We start from the raw sequence: 17,006 nt of genomic DNA, 5'->3' as shown, positions 1-17,006 counted from the left end.
ATATCAACATTGTACATCACTGGAAAATTTTGGGTCAAATTTCGAGGTTGAAAGTGATTTTGGGTTTGCTTTATTATATTGGGATATTGATAAATAAGCTAAAGAAAAGTTGTACAAATGTTTATTACGCTGAAATATGAGCCCTATTTACACAAAATTTTTCATGAGAGGATTTTCTACTTTTAGGAGAGATTGACAGGATTTTTTATTTTTTTTGACTTCCACGGAATACTCTTTATTATAGTTGAATCTTGTAAAATTCTATCAATGGACCAATGTGATCGAACCACGTAAATTCTTATGTTCTGTATTTGTTTTTCCGCGTTTGTTTCGAACAAATGCTATGTTGTTATTATACATTCATATCAACCATGTACATCATTGGAAAATTTTGGGTCAAATTTCGAGGTTGAAAAAACAATTGATAATGATACCACAAATTTTACATAGTATCAAAGAGTAAGGTCGTCCAGCCTATGTGTGAGGGGATTATTAGAATATTTATATTATATTACGCAGACGTCTAATAGCTTAAACTTTTGTATAGACAATCTTATCCAAAAATATTCAATTCTCTAATTACTTTTCTCTTTCTACATGTGTACAGTTTTTTCATATTTTGTAAACAATTTATTTACCTTAATTAATAATTCAAGTATTATTTTGTTTAGGGTTAATACGATCGAAAATCCAAAACTCGTACACCTGTGACAAATTTACCCCGAACTAATTTTTTTACCACAAAAAACTCCAAATTAGTACACTTGTGACAAATTTACCATCTGTTAAATTGGAGTAATACCACAAAAAATCATAAATTAGTTAACATGTGACAAACATAGGGGTAAAACCCCAAATTAATACATCCGTCAACTGTCACGTGTCATATAACTCGGCAATTTGACAGTAAAATTTAACGGAAACTAACGGAGGGTAAATTTGTCATGGTATACCAGTTTGGGTAAATTTATCACAGGCGTATCAATTGATATTTTTCGTGGTATTAATCCTTTTGTTTAATGGTAAAAAGAAAGGAGGACAAAAACCCTAGCAGAGAAAAACCCTACGAATTCCGACGCTAGCCTCCTTGCTCCTCCTCTTTCGCACTAATATCATGATGAAAGGGATTATCCTCTTCTTCAGCAAGGTATCAAACGTTCTTGAGCATTGGCTGTGGGTTCAACTTAAAAGATCCTCTAATCAAGAATCCCTTCTGGCATGCAGCGCTTCACAAACTCGATCTGAAGCAATGTTAGGAGATTCATATTTTGAAGTCTCAGATGATGAAGCCATGGGTGAGCCACCGACGGGTTTCGTGGACATCCCGATTACGAAGCTAAGCAAGGAGGAAAAGGGAAAGATTGCGTTGTACTTGCCGTCAATCTCTAATTATCAAATTGCCAAGACGGAGTATTTGGATCTCATAATCTTTGTTCTTAATAAAAAATGAACCGAGACGGAGGATTCGGATCTCACCTTCAAGACGCGATTGCTGATCGCAGACAGTCATCGGACCAGCCATAGAAGGTTTCTGGAAATGTCTCCGGTGAGTATTGTCGTTGGCGGAGGAGCTTCCACCGGTGACAAACCGATTCGAGCTACTCGGCCGAAAGGCATGGTCAAACAGAGCACACACCAGTTGCTAGGTTGACTTTTAGGCGGTTAGGTGGACCCAAGTTGTGGGCTAGGCCAGTGAGCTAATTGGGCCTCGTCTTGATTTCTTGGGCTTGAGTGTTCTGGCCCAGCAAATTGAGTTAATTTGGAATGGGCCGCGGCAAGATGGGCCGGTCGGGTCCTTGCATAAATGGCCCCATTGGGCATTCTCTCCCTTTATTTTATTTGTTTTTTGTTATTTATATTTTTTTTACAAAAAATTCATATTCAATTTGTTGGTAAAAATTCTGGTGTCAATATTGCAATACTCAGTGAAACTAATGTACTAAAATGAACTTAGACTGTCAAATCTAGTGAGATTCGTACGGTGTTTACACGACTCTTACAAATTTTCATGATCAAATTTACTACACATAGTCTGATATTTTTTTTCCCAATGATAGATCATGAGAGGGAGACGGTCGCTATCAAATGTGAGCAAGAGTGGAACAATCCTGTCAGATTCAGTTTCCCTAATTTTAATAAGTGAACAGGGTAGGTAGGGGCAATCAGCATTGACGACCCTTATGAACATTTAGTAACAAAGCATTGAGTTGAATTATATCTGCCGCTAGTTTTGAGCGATTCCATCACCGCCGTCCCATCACGGTGCTAGCTAGTGGGAGTAGAGCTGGGTTATACTGCGTCAATAAGTCCCAAAACCAACTTGTTCCGCCAATAGAATGCTAATCAAATATCGACTGGAGAAGGAATGCACAGGACCAGCAGAGACACCCATGGACAATTAAGCGCCATTTTCAAGTAAGGAAATTATCTGAAAAGACATCACAATGCTCATTTGACCCCAATGGTTGCCTGATTATTAGACCTAAAATCTCTAGATGACAAGATATAGCTTTTAGAATAAGTGATCAAATTCAAGGCCTTCGATGATGCGACACTGCAACTGCTGAAATTAAAAACATTGCTCTCCTAAATCGTTGATCTCTCGAAAATAGTCGACAAAAGGGAAGCCCTAAGACCAGCCCAGAACACTAGTGAGAACGTAGAGAAGCAGGACCGACAGTGGGTGGAGAGCGTATGCGAGAACGGAGGTCCAGAAAGGGAACTCGGTGCGGAAGCTCGTGAGGATGCCCATGAAAGTGCAAATCAAGAGCACGACCAGAACTTCAGCCGAGACGTCCCAGGTTATGTCCTTGATGAGAACAAGCGACAAGAAGGTGACTAAGCCCCATTACGTTGTTCATGAACACCCCGCGATAGACCTGCATTGCAACAAAAATTGAAGTATGTGGTTCCCATTATTAGGAGGTTATTAGGAGGAATACTTGAACAACATAACATCGTTCCATGTTCACTCATAATTAGATGTGCGATGGAAATGTGTGAGCTTTTCTGCTTTCTTAATTCATGTATGAAGTTGAAAATATAACCGTCCTCCAGATGTTCGTTCCATAAATAGTGGTGCGATATGTGCAAAGGACTCTTTTCACGACATCGGGGTATTGGGACCTTTGGTTCGACTGATCAATCCACGCGAATGCATGTAAACCCACTATGCTCATATATAGTATACATATTGGGCATTCAAGAAAATATGCTTTGTTGTAATAGACATGAAAGATAATTTGATTTGTGCTCTCTTTCATGGCACGAAAATTGGCGAGTTATTCGTCATTGGTAATGGTTAAATGAGGAACTCCATGAGAAAACTAGTTGTACTTATTGATTATAAGATTAACGACTTGCTCATCCCTTGTTCTAGGTAGAGACTCTGTCCGTGCAAGCACACGCGCATGGTCAGTCTTTGAAATATGTAAGCCCCATAATTAGGTTATTAACTTATGACTATTCATACATGTTAAGTCTATGGTAGATTGAGATTTAAATAGGATTGACCAGGTTTTGTGACTCATTCCACACACTAAGAAGTACTCAATTTTGCACGTGAAGAGAGGAGGATGTGTGCACATACCTCACTCATTTGCCCAGAAATGTCTTCAATGTCTTCTTTCTAGAAGTAGTAATGGCTGCTAACACTTGCTTAAAGCTCATGGCCAAGGGAAGCAGCACGTAGGAGACTAAGAACGAGGGAATGTTCAAGTCGCATGCAACGTCTTGAAAGATTTGCATGAGCGGCAGAATGATCATAATCGTCGTCCCCAGGACGATCAAGAAACCGGCTTTTGTATAGTTCCACGAGATTGCAAATGCACTGCTGGGTTTACTGGTCGTCTCTTGTTGCGACAGTAAACTTTCTTTCTCTTCTGCTGTTCCGTGCGTACTCATGACAATGTATAATGAGTATGAAAGGTCCAGATATATTTCACCAGGATCACGACAACCTCCCGAATATTGGACTAATCAGTCTATTGGCATTGACAAGATGTGTTTAAGTTTAAGGTGCCTACCTTCAAATTGTTGCTTCGAGATTTTGAATTAGACCGACCTTGTGCAAGACTATTTGCAGGTAAAGTTCCCTGATTCAACCATTCGGCTACTCCCTGAACAAATTCCGATTCATTACGGAATGCATCATGCGAATCGTCAAATTGCCTCATCATAGCAACTGTATAATCATCAGTACTCACATCTGCTCCCTCCATTCGTAATCCTAACAGGAATGCATATAGCTCGGCCTTCGATACTTGGGAATCATTATTTTGATCGATCTTTTGAAACACTTTGCAAGGCGCGTGAGCTAGTGAATGTCAAGCCAGTTATACATGCAAAATTGCAAATTTTTTATTGCAAAAAATCAAGAAAATTTATCTTACTCTTTTATACGATATTCGCTGGGCTTCCCATCCACGATGCAAAGATTCCGAAATGCGCTGTCTCCTGCATACTTGCTCGATATGTGCTCAAATGTTTTCTCTTGAATCCATGGTCTAAATACCTGCACAAGATATCATTTTCACATAAGATTGTGAAGAAGAAGGCTATGGTGAAACCATATGCCATATAATACCTATTGCACATATTACTTATACAAATTATGAAACTTCTCTTTATGATTTTCTGGAATAGTCACAAGAAAATGCTATGGGAGAGGGATCTTGTTGGAATATAAATTACCTGACCTGTGTAGTATGCAATGAGCAAGACGACAGTAACTATGAGGGTGATTGAAACCACTATTTTTGTCCCAGTAGTCGAATCGATGATCTTTGCCAATTGGAGAATAAGAAATGGAATCATGGAAACGAACATGATTCTAGCAATTTTCTTGGTCTCCGTGTCAGTTTCTATGCCAGAACCTACAATACCAAAAGGAGAGCAAATGACCATAATATTTGAAGAATCTTTTCTTATGCAACATCTATATAACTTGTGAAATTTCTATCATAAAACAGATTTCTTAGGAAGTTCAACAAAAAAACTTAATCTGATATGTAAATAGAGACCACATATATATAAAGAGCTTATAAATCTCATCGTAAAACAATGTGAGATATTTCAATATCCCCTCTTGTTATACCTAAATTAGTTGATTGAATAAGTTAAAAATAATATTACTTTTCTATACAGTAAAGATTAATAATTCTTTCGAAGAGCGATTTACTTATCATAACACTTGTTGTCATAACACCATATAGCCAGAAAAAAATGACGAGGATCGAAGTATTGAAGGGAAACCTGTTAGTAGAGTGACCAAATTTCTTAGTTGGTTGATTGGACCACGTGATTGAAGAAGATGAAGTTTTTGAGAGACTATGGCTTCCGAACGCAACAAGGGAGCCCCACATTATTGTGAGATTAAAAACTGCCGATCCTGCAAGCATTGCCATCCCCATCGCAGTTGATGTCTCGATCGTATCCGCGCTCGATGAAACAGTACCAACTGTGTACCAAGTTAAGTACTTGATATTCAGAGTTTGAGGTACATTAATAGAAACTAGAAGCGTCTAGTTCAAGAAGGGTGACTGTAAAACTGTAAATACTTCTTCCTAATATAGTTGAGGAAACATGTCGAAATAATAAGTGGATTGAAATGGATCTTTTCTCTTACCAAGCATTATGATCACCGGGGGAAGGGATCCAAGAATTTGGAACAAACTGGTGTTGGAAATATGATAAATTGATGGGTGAACGAATGAGAAATTGATGCTAAAAAAACACCCTTGAGTTGGAAGTGAGATGTGGAAAAACACTAGTCCCACATCGGGAAAGAAAGAAGGCTATGGAATGCTTTATATACAGTTACACTTATTTGAAGTGGTAACTATCATAGCACAAACTCTCTTCTCGCAGGCAGGCGCAAGAGAGTGTAAATCCGATGCCCGACAAGCTGAAACTGGCGCGTACACGATTGGGACCGAACAAAAGTGGGCCTCGCGACGAGCCCAATTTTGCCTTCTGACCCATACGTATTGATTTTGTAACGACAGATTTAATCGGCCGTTATTGTTCTCCCCTCTGTTCCTTTTTATCGAAATCATTCTTCCTCTGGTTTTACACTCTCTCTGCATTTGCATTGTTTTTCGGTAGTATTCATTTCGAGTTTGTTCAAGTTCGCGGAAGCTTGGAAGTGCCGTGCTCTCTTCTTTCTTGTCAACCGTTGTATCCTAGGAGACGGATGTTTGCGAAATCTCGATCTCGTTCGGAGGGAACGAATGCTTTAAGGAAACCGTGTCAAACACAGGCCTCGGTATTCATTTGTATCGATTCCAACTTTGTTATTGCAATTTCGTTTATTTGCGATTCGTATTGTTTGTGATTTTTATACTAATGCCAATTTGAATTTCGCAACAATCTTAAAACAGATTCGTTCTTTTACGATTCAAATGGCTACTGGTAAAGAAGTCGTCGATGTGGCTGCTGGAAACGATGGTGTCGATGTGGCGCTAACGACATCACCAAAAACTCGCCTATGCCTCACCTGTCCAACCTGTCCGGCTCATCCTCTGTTCCTTCGCGGTTTCGTCCACCATGGTGAGAAACCCGAAAAGTTCGACGATCGAACTTCAAAAGGTGGCAGCAAAGATGTTGTTTTATTTGACAGCCTTGAATCTTGCGAGATTCTTGACTGAGGAAGCTCCTAAGTTATCCAATGGAGAAACGGATAAGCAAGTCTTCAATGCTGTTGAAGCATGGAAGCACTATGACTTCCCGTGCCGAACTATGTCATGAATGGCTTACATGACTCATTGTACAATGTCTATTGTGCAAAAATGACGGCAAAGGAGTTATGGGAAGCCTTGGATCGGAAATATAAAACAGAGGATGCTGGAGCAAAGAAATTTGTTGTCGATCGATTCCTTGATTATAAGATGGTGGACTTTAAAACTGTGATCACAAGTGCAAGAAATTCAAGTGATCTTGCATGAAATTCTAGCCGAGGAATGATCTTGAGTGAAACCTTCCAAGTGGCTGCTATTATTGAAAAGCTACCTCATGGGTGGAAGGATTTCAAGAACTATCTCAAGCATAGCGAAAGGAAAGAACAAGAGCGATTGTTAGACTTCGAATTGAAGAAGACAATAGAGGATTTGAACGCAAAGGGTTCAATCCTACTACTGACTAAGGCAAATGTTGTGGAACTTAGGCAAGGCCACAAGAACAAGAAGATTGCCAAGCCAAAGTTGGGACCAAAAGGAGGAGTTTCCAAGAACAAGTTTCAAGGAAAATGCTTCAACCGTGGTAAAATGGGGCATAGATCTATGGAATGCGACTTCGAAGAAGAAGAATTATGAGACAAATATGGTGAGTGGCATCGCTCAAGACGTGTCAAACATAAACCTTCTCGCAATGGTTTCAAGTAAACTTAGTTGGGTCCAATCCGAAGGAATGGTGGATTGACACCGGTGCTACTAGGCACATATGCTCCAATAAGGACCTGTTCACAAATCTTTAACCAATTAATGGGGAAAAGGTTTTTATGGGAAACTCCTCTTCTTCGTTGTCGAAGGCCAAGGGAAGGTGTTGTCAAGATGACCTCAGAAAGAGCACTCTAAACAATGTTCTTATGTGCCGAAATCCGAAAGAATCTGGTTTCGGGTCTCATTGAACAAGCATGGATTTCGTATGGTATTTGAGTCGATAAAGTTATTTTGTCTAAACGGAATGTATGGGGGAAGGGATATGTAACTGATGGGCTTTTTAAGCTCAATATAATGATAATTATCAATAAAGATAATAAGTCTTCCGTTTATTTGCTTGAGTCTTCCAATTTATGGTATGGTAGACTAGGACACGTTAATTATGATACATTGCGTAGATTAATTAACTTGGAACATATACCTTCATTTCAAATTGATTCAAAACATAAATGTGAAATTTGTGTTGAGGCAAAATGAATGAGATCATCATTTCAAACAATTGAAAGAAACACCGAACCCCTTGAATTAATTCATAGTGATGTTTGCGATTTGAAATTCGTACAAACGAGAGGTGGTAATAAATATTTTATTACCTTTATCGATGATAACACTAAATACTGTTATGTGTATTTGCTTAAAAGCAAAGATGAAGCCTTAGAGAAATTTATTCTCTATAAGAATGAAGTTGAAAATCAACTTAATAAGAGAATTAAAAGATTGATAAGTGATAGAGGTGGCGAGTACGAAGTACCAATTGGTGAATTCTGTGCACAACACGGAATTATACATGAAATAACTGCGCCTTACTCTCCTCAATCAAATGGTATTGTTGAATGTAAAAATCGCACATTGAAAGAAATGATGAATGCGATATTACTAAATTCAGGTTTGCCTCAAAATATGTGGGGAGAAGCTATATTGTCAAGCAATTACCTTTTAAATAAGGTACTCTCGAAAGAAAGAGGATAAAACCCCTTATGAGTTATGGAAAGGTAGGAGACCATCCTACAAACACTTACGAGTGTGGGGGTGTCTTGCAAAAGTGGCGGTTCCAACACCAAAGAAGACAAAGATAGGTCCTAAACGGTGGACTGTATCTTTATAGGCTATGCACATAACAGTTAATGCATATCGATTTCTTGTGCATGAATCAAAAATTTCAGATATACACAAGAATACGATCATGGAATCTAGGAATGCATCATTCTTTGAAAATGTATTTCCTTGTAAATCCAATGATGGATCAAGTTCATCAAAACGAAAGAATGAAACTATGAATGAAGAAAGTCACGATTCGGCTCATGAAATTCATGACTCGATCATGAACTAGAACCGAGACGTAGCAAAAGAGCAAGAGTGGAAAATCTTTTGGAAATGATTTTCTAACTTATTTGTTAGAAAAAGAACCATTAAATTATGCGAAGCTGTAAATTATTCCGAGGGACCTCTTTGGAAAGAAGCAATAAAAAGTGAAGTTGATTCTATTTTGCAGAATCATACTTAGGAGCTAGTGAGTCTTCCTCCTGGTTGTAAGCCTTTAAAGTCCAAATGGATTTTTAAAAGGAAAATGAAAGCAGATGGCTCCATTGATAAGTACAAAGCCGACTTGTGATCAAAGGATACAAACAATGAGAAGGCTTAGATTACTTTGATACTTATTCTCCGTGACGAGAATAACCTCCATTAGGATGATAATTGTAATTGCAAGCATTGCGAAATCTGGAAGTACATCAAATGGATGTAAAAACAGCTTTCCTAAATGGTGATTTGGATGAAGAAATCTACATGGAACAACCTGAGGGTTTTATAGTTCCAGGACAAGAAAGAAAAATCTGTAAATTGGTGAAATCATTGTATGGCCTAAAACAAGCACCAAAACAGTGGCATGAAAAGTTTGATAATGCAATGATTACCAATGGTTTTAAGATCAATGAATGTGATAAATGTGTCTACATTAAAGAGACAACAAATGGCTATGTCATTTTATGTCTTTACGTAGATGACATATTAATTGTTGGTAGTGATGATAAAATGATCAAATCTACCAAGTATATATTGAATTCAAGATTTGACATGAAAGATATGGGACCCACTGATATGATTTTAGGAATTAAAATCACAAGAACATCGAAGGTCTTATTTTAAACCACCACACTATGTGGACAAGATTCTTGAAAAATTCAACATGAATGATTCTGTATTGCTAGAATACCATTAGACAATAGTCTTCATCTTTCCAAGAATAGAGGAGAGGGTATTTCTCAAGTAGAGTACTCTAGAGTTGTTGGAAGTCTAATGTACTTAATGAGTTGTACTAGACTGACATTGCCTATACGGTTGGTAAATTAAGTAGATACACAAGCAATCCGAGTGCCGACCATTGGAAAGCAATAGTGAGAGTATTCAGGTACTTACGATATACTGGAATTATGGCTGCATTATACCGTATACCCAACTGTTCTCGGAAGGATATAGTGATGCGAACTGGATATCCGATATAAAAGACTCAAAATCTACTAGTGGATATGTATTCACACTAGCAGGAGCAAATGTATCTTGGAAATCCCGTAAACAAACTGTTATAGCCGATCCACAATGGAATCTGAATTTATAGCATTAGATAAAAGTGGTGAAGAGGCTGAATGGCTACGCCATTTCTTAGAGGATATTCCAAAATGGCGAAAACCCGTGCCACCAATAAGTATACATATGATAGTCAATCATGCGATTGAATAGCAAGTAAATATGTATAATGGAAAGTCTAGACACATACGTCGTAGACATAATACTATTAGACAACTACTCTCAACAGGAATTATCTCAATTGACTACGTAAAATCAAGGGATAATATTGCGGATCCGCTAACCAAAGGGTTAAACAGAGAGTTAGTTGAGAAATCGACAAGAGGAATGGGACCAAGCCCATGAAAGAATAAGTTGATATAAAGGAAACCCAACCTAGTTGACTCGGAGATCCCAAGATCTAGGTTCAAAGGGACAACCTAATTATATAAACTTAGTGATGTCACTTGTAGGTTATCCCTAAACCATTCCTATATAAAATAACAGTGATATTGTAAAGGAAAGGATAGCATTTTTGCTTTAATGATTCTTAAGTGGAGTAAACAAATTACTCAAAATTAAGTAATCACCTATGTAAGAGAGAAGTGGGGCCGCTCTCAAAGAAGAATTATTAGGGCTAAATTCTTTAGAAACTCTTGCGAACCAGGTTGATGTTCATGGCCAAAACGAACATAACTATGAGAACCGAACAAACGTTTAGATGATTCCCGTGTGAAGTGTATGGTTCATTTACATAAGAAAGCTGGACAGTTCAAGGACATCATGTCTACTCGGACAACTAGTAAAGTAAATATACTTTCACAAGGGAAGGTTCAAAGGGTAATACCTACCTATCCTATGCGAGGTTTCAATTGTTGAACACTATCACGAGTCAAAACTAAAACAATTTTCATTCATGTGGGGGATTGTTGGAAATATGGGATAAATTGATGGGTGAATGAATGAGAAATTGATGCTAAAAAAAACCCTTGAGTTGGAAGTGAGATGTGGAAAAACACTAGTCCCACATCGGAAAAGAAAGAAGGCTATGGAGTGTTTTATATACGCTACACTTATTTGAAGTGTAACTATCATAGCACAAACTTCTCGCCTGCGCAGCGCAGGGGTGCAAATCTGACGCCGACAAGCTGAAACTTGGCGCGAGCGCACATCCCGCGTACACGATTGCAGGACAGATCAAAAGTGGGCCTCGCGACGAGCCCAATTTTGCCTTCTGATTTATTTTTCTTTTCAACTCAAACAATTACGAATTTCATAACGTGCTACAGATTTAATCAGCCGTTATTCCCATACGTATTGATCTTATAACGCAGAATTAATCGCTCGTTATTCGTATTGATCTTATAACGGCAGAATTAATCGGCCGTTATTCGTATTGATCTTATAACGGCAGATTTAATCGTCTCGTTATTCGTATTGATTTTATAACGGCAGATTTAATCGTCCGTTATTCGTATTGATTTTGTAACGACAGATTTAATCGGCCGTTATTATTCCCGAATTGCTCTCCCTCTGTTCCTTTTATCGAAATCATTCTTCCTCCGGTTTTACACTCTCTCCGCATTTGCATTGTTTTTCGGTAGTGTGTTCATTTCGAGTTTGTTCAAGTTCGCTGAAGCTTGGAAGTGCCGTGCTCTCTCTTCGCCGTCAACCGTTGTATCCTGGGAGACGACGCTCACGAAAACCTCGATCGCTGCATCGGAGGGAACGAATCTGTTTTAAGGAAACCGTGTCAAACACAGGCCTCGGTATTTATTTGTATCGATTCCAACTTTGTTATTGCAATTTCGTTTATTTGCGATTCTGTATTGTTTGTGATTTTTATACTAATGCCAATTTGAATTTCGCAACAACTGGTGCTGAAGATTCCGCTCCCAAACATGAGGAAGAACAGGTCCGACCCCGATTGCACATAGTTGGCCGCGAACCCAAGCAAGAACTCATACACCACGATGAGAAAGATCTCCCCCCACAGCTCCGTAGTGCACGGCAAGAACGAGTAAGTAAGTTTGCATGTGACGGTTGTTGTCTTGAGTTCTTGATGAACCGAATAAGTATTGTTGATTTGATTCGCCACGCCGTCGCGTATCGGACCGAAGCTCGGCTTGATGGAATGACATACTGCCGAACGGCTTGTGAGGAACACCAGAAGAACGAAGAACGTGAACATCATTGTTTGCCGACTAATGTTAGTTACTTCTCAGCAACGAGGAGTGTTAAATTATATCTTGAGTTTGAGCCTGTACACAATATTCAACCCGCACGCTCAACGTTTATTAATACTCTGGAAAGGAAAAGAACATCCGTGTAGCATTCAACAAAAACAGCGTCAATCGTGAAGCATTAAATGAAGATGGACAAATCTTCTCCACATGGGTTTATGTGCATGCCTTCACGTTCATTTTTCTTCTTCCTCATAAATGCATGCACATGATGTGAATGCATGCACATAGACGAAGAAGTGAGCGCCACTGTCCTCTTTCTCTCTATTTTTGGTCAACTTTTGTGGGCTTTCTTTGTCCTTTAGTTATTAAAAGAAGGAGGAGGGAAGACAAAAGCTATGGTTATTTTTTTCTTGTGGCAGTGCATGATGGTCATACGCACATGCCATCATTAATTGCATGGAGACGCATGGGTTTTGCATGGAGACGCATGGGTTCTGAAGATGGACGCCATTTGTCTTGTTTCTCCATTCTTTCATCTATAAAAGGTGGAAACGCAGAGAGCGTAGAAAAGCTAAAGAGAGAAGAGAAGTCCAGAGAAGCCGAGAGAGCTCCAGGGAAGAAGAGAGGTGAGCTCGGAGAGAATTGTGCGTAGAGTGAGTCCATCAAGTTGAGTTGTCAAACACTGTAGATATTTGGTATATACTAGAACTAGGAAATACTTGAGCGAGAGTGATTGTAATCCTGTAATTCTCCTATTTATTAGTGAATTATTTGCTGATTTTCTCCGTAAACGTAGGTTTTGACATTCGGACCGAACCACATAAATTTCTCGTGTCCTTTTATTGTTCCTTGTAACATTCTCAATTTCAATCTCTGGGAAATTGCTATGGTTTAAGTTTGGTGGTTTTCCTAATCGGAGCCAATTTTACTCTTGTTCTGAAAACCCAGATTCGGATCTTCTGTATCCCTTCATTTTGTTATTTTTGTGGAGACTTTTATGATCCGAATTTCTAAACACTTCCTTCTTAAAAGTTTCTCCAAACATCTTAAATTTTTACATACTTTAATTTCAAAATTTTTGGACTTGATATGAGTAGTACGATAGCCTAATTTTTTGACCTTGTAAAACTGCCCAGAATGGTAATTCTATGATGTTCATAATTTCTCGATTTTCTACAAACTATTCTGAGCAGAATTTGAACAAACTTCCTTCACAAAAGTTGTTGAGAACTTCTTTCTCTATAACATATATAAATTTGGGAATTTTTTGGATATGATTAGGATTTCGGAAAGAGCTTACTTTGAGAAGCAAAGATTCTGTTCCAGCAAATTATTTTTAATCTGTTTTTGAGCTACTAAAATTTATGTTTAAAGAAAGATTCAGATTTTGTGTTCTCATGGAAAATATTTTTTAAGGTCTTGTTTATGACATATTCAAATTTGAGAATTTTAGGAGTTCATTTACTATGTTTTCAAGTCCGATTTCTAGAACAATGCAAAAACTGCCGGTTTTGCTAGGTTTCAAAGATTCATCATTTTCTATATGAGAATGTTGGAATTTCGGAGGTTATGCTTAAATGCCATAAACCGGTTGCCCTTAAGTGCCATTGATGGACAAACACAAGCCCTCCTCAGCCAAGCTTGGGGAGTAAGAAGCCGAATTGACCAAGTCAACATTGAGCCATTAATTGAGGGCTAATCATTAGGAGAATTTTATGTTATAAGATCTTTATTAATTGAGTGATCTTGTATGTTCTAGAGGGAGTCTCACCCCAAGAGTGCTTGGAGGATAAGAATGAAGACCAAGACAAAAACAATTATTGGAGAGACCATTATTAGAGGCTTGTGTGTCCTCTTGGAAATCAATGCATAGGCTTATGTGTCATCTTGGAAATTAATGAATAGGCTTACGTGTCCCTAAGAATTAGAGCCTAATGACCTTAAGGTAGAAACTTGGAGACCAAGTTGAGAGATGCGTGGTATCAATTAAAGGCTTGCATAAGAATCTTCATGATGGTCAAAAACTTAGAGAGCAAGTTTTGGGGTAAAAACATGTGACTAAAATATAAACCCAATGATGACCATATCTTGGGTATTAAATGAATGAGGATTCTAGAGAGTCAAGAACTTGAGGAGCAAGTTTTGACTTTTAAACTTGGTGAACAAGTTAGTGACTTGTTTATAAATAGGATTGATCTCCCTTAGTTTCCACACACTACCTCCTCTTCCTCTCTCATCTCTCATTCTCACGCCTCCGTCTCTCTCCTTCACCCTCACGCCAATCACTTCTCTCCCTCTCTCTCGCCCGTTCGCCGCCGTTGACCGCCGTTCCCTGTTCGACCCCCGTATACGTGTCGCGACCTAAAATTTCTCAGGCTAATGGATTATTAAGTCTAAGCTTAACTCGGGCCCTCCCAAGCCCTTACCAATTCGCAACTTAGGGTTTAAGTTTTTAACATGCAAAACTTTTCATGCTTGGAGTCGCCACTAATCTATTTGTGGTAGGTCGATTAAAAACCTAAATAAAATATAGGGAGATATGTTTTATTCCTACGAACAAGAAATTCTAAGCTCGGGGACTTGGTTACGCTAGATCTAGTCTAACGCCCTTTCGGTACCTTTTCTTTTCAAAAATATTTATGCAGGCAGTCTGGATCCATTTTATTACCTAATCACTAACATGTGAGGTGTTCATGCGGGTGCGCAACCATTAATGAAACACCCAATAATGCAAAGCAATAAATAAATTGCAAGATAGGGACTTACCTCAAAGCAACGAAAGCATCTGCGATGTTAGTTAGAAAATCACATCAACAACCCTAATATGATTTCTAATTAACACGCAAATTCACACGATATTTTTTGGAGTTTTCGCTTATTTAATGAAAAAAACTAAACTATATGCAATGCATAATGCTAGTCTAACATGACACACGACATACAATTACCTTTAAATGGATTATTCTAATATGGCACACAAATGAACCTAGACATGCAATTTCTAATGACACGCGTGCAATGATACATGGCAAGGTATGAATGACGTGATAAGATGACATGCGACATAGCATATGTGAATGACGTAGCAAGAAGACACGCAACGTGGCACGTAGCAATGACATGGCAGTGATAATGCAAGCATGATGCAATTAATCTATATGACATGCACATGATACCTTTTTGTATTTTTCATTGAAATTCGAAATTATAAAATGATGAAAATTCATTATCTAGTGCAAGATATTATCCAATTCATTTTAGGAATTAAACTAGGCCAAAATCCTAATTTAAATCGGAATGTTATCCTTACTAGATAAACCCTAACCTAGCATGCAATCTATCTATAAAAATTTACCTTGATACTATCTAATCTTTTTGGGATTTTTAAACAGAGAATCGAATCAAATCAAACCAAAGATCAAGCCAAAATAAAAAATAGCATTCAATCACCCAAGATATCATCCATATCCATTTAAATTTGGAAAATAAATTGACAAATCGTATCTCGGGCATGAGGAACGGATTGGCCAATTCTTTGCGCAACCGCGAATCGTATCTCGGGCGAGAGATCGGATTGACGATTTCCGTGCGATCGCGAGCCGTATTTCGGGCATGAAATCGGACTAGCAATCATAAGCACGTTGTGAAATAAGGAAAATATCCCAATTCACGGTTTTCGAAAATATTTTTGGATGTGATCATATTGACAAGACATAATTGAGATCACAATGAACTCAAATTAGGCAACTTAATATATCGAAATTAAGTCGGATGACATATTACCTAATTCGAAATATTGCACGGATGACGTTTCCGAATTTGAACAATGGATGGCAGATGGGACGCAGTGCTTCACGGTGTGGTGCTCGCGGTGGGCTTTACGATGGCGTGGCTCTCGTTTGTGAGCGTGGCAGCAAAGGAGCGGCTGCGAGGTCCAAACGAACACGATAGTGAATGAACGTCGATGTGTCTTGCGGGTGAGACCACTTTCCTTTTCTTATTTTCCTTTTCGGAATCCTCTGTTCCCAGAGCACGTGGTTATGGAATTTACTACAGGAGTGGCTGTCTTCGCCGAACAACCTGCAAGGAAAACTGTCAAACAAGCTAAACTTTAATTGGGACTTGTAGTTGGGCCAAGGAGTTCGCCAAACAAGGCCCCAATAAAATTTGTTATATTGGACGAAAACTGAGAGCGTTGCTGGTGGCGATGACTTGAACGCTACGAGGGTGTTGCAGTGTTGCAACAGCTTCGTGCAAGGTGCAGTTGCTTCGTCGTTGACGCAAGGACTCTCGGTACAGGACCCTCTCGGCCACAGATCAGCAGGTCGCCATCGGTACAGCAAGGACTTCCACAGTGACTGCTTTGTCGTCGTCGAGGAGTAAGCGGCTTTGATGGGTATCAGACGACGATGGTGAGGCGGTCAAGTTCGCGCCCGAGAGGAGTATTTGCGGCGGTAGAGGGACGCTCAGCTAGGGAGCCTCTCTTCTCTCTTCTCCCTTCTCCTTTTCTCTTTTCTCTCTATCTTGCTCTCTCTCTCGATTTTTGGTCCCCCCGCTGCATGGCCTCACTCTCCTTTATATAGGCCAGGATATCAAACTTTGGACAAGGAAAAGAAATATATTCTTTTATCCCTTCCCAATAACGTGAGATTCACTTTTTCTCCTTCCCTTTCTTTATTATTTTGCCAATATTGTGTGAATATGGCCAGAGAATCATGCATCAATTCTTTCCTCTTTATTCAATGCCGGTCAATTTTCTTGCTCCCATGATGACCGAATTTTCTCAAAATCCACCACGTACGCACATATACCCCAAAGATTA

At 38.9% G+C, this 17,006-nt stretch overlaps 1 pseudogene; it reads right to left on the bottom strand.

Annotated features, from left to right (window-relative positions):
- Positions 1-2,629: 2,629 nt before the first annotated feature.
- On the bottom strand, positions 2,630-12,192 carry LOC115680487 (sodium/calcium exchanger NCL2-like; annotated as a pseudogene).
- Between the last annotated feature and the right edge of the window lie 4,814 nt (positions 12,193-17,006).

The sequence above is a fragment of the Syzygium oleosum genome, unplaced genomic scaffold, assembly GCF_021117445.2.
Source record: "Syzygium oleosum isolate NSW1041296 unplaced genomic scaffold, Sole_v2.1 Sole_v2.11, whole genome shotgun sequence".
In the NCBI taxonomy this organism is placed as follows: Eukaryota; Viridiplantae; Streptophyta; class Magnoliopsida; order Myrtales; family Myrtaceae; genus Syzygium; species Syzygium oleosum.
The sequence above is the reverse complement of the archived record's forward strand: the minus strand, read 5'-3'. Positions and strand labels throughout refer to the sequence as shown.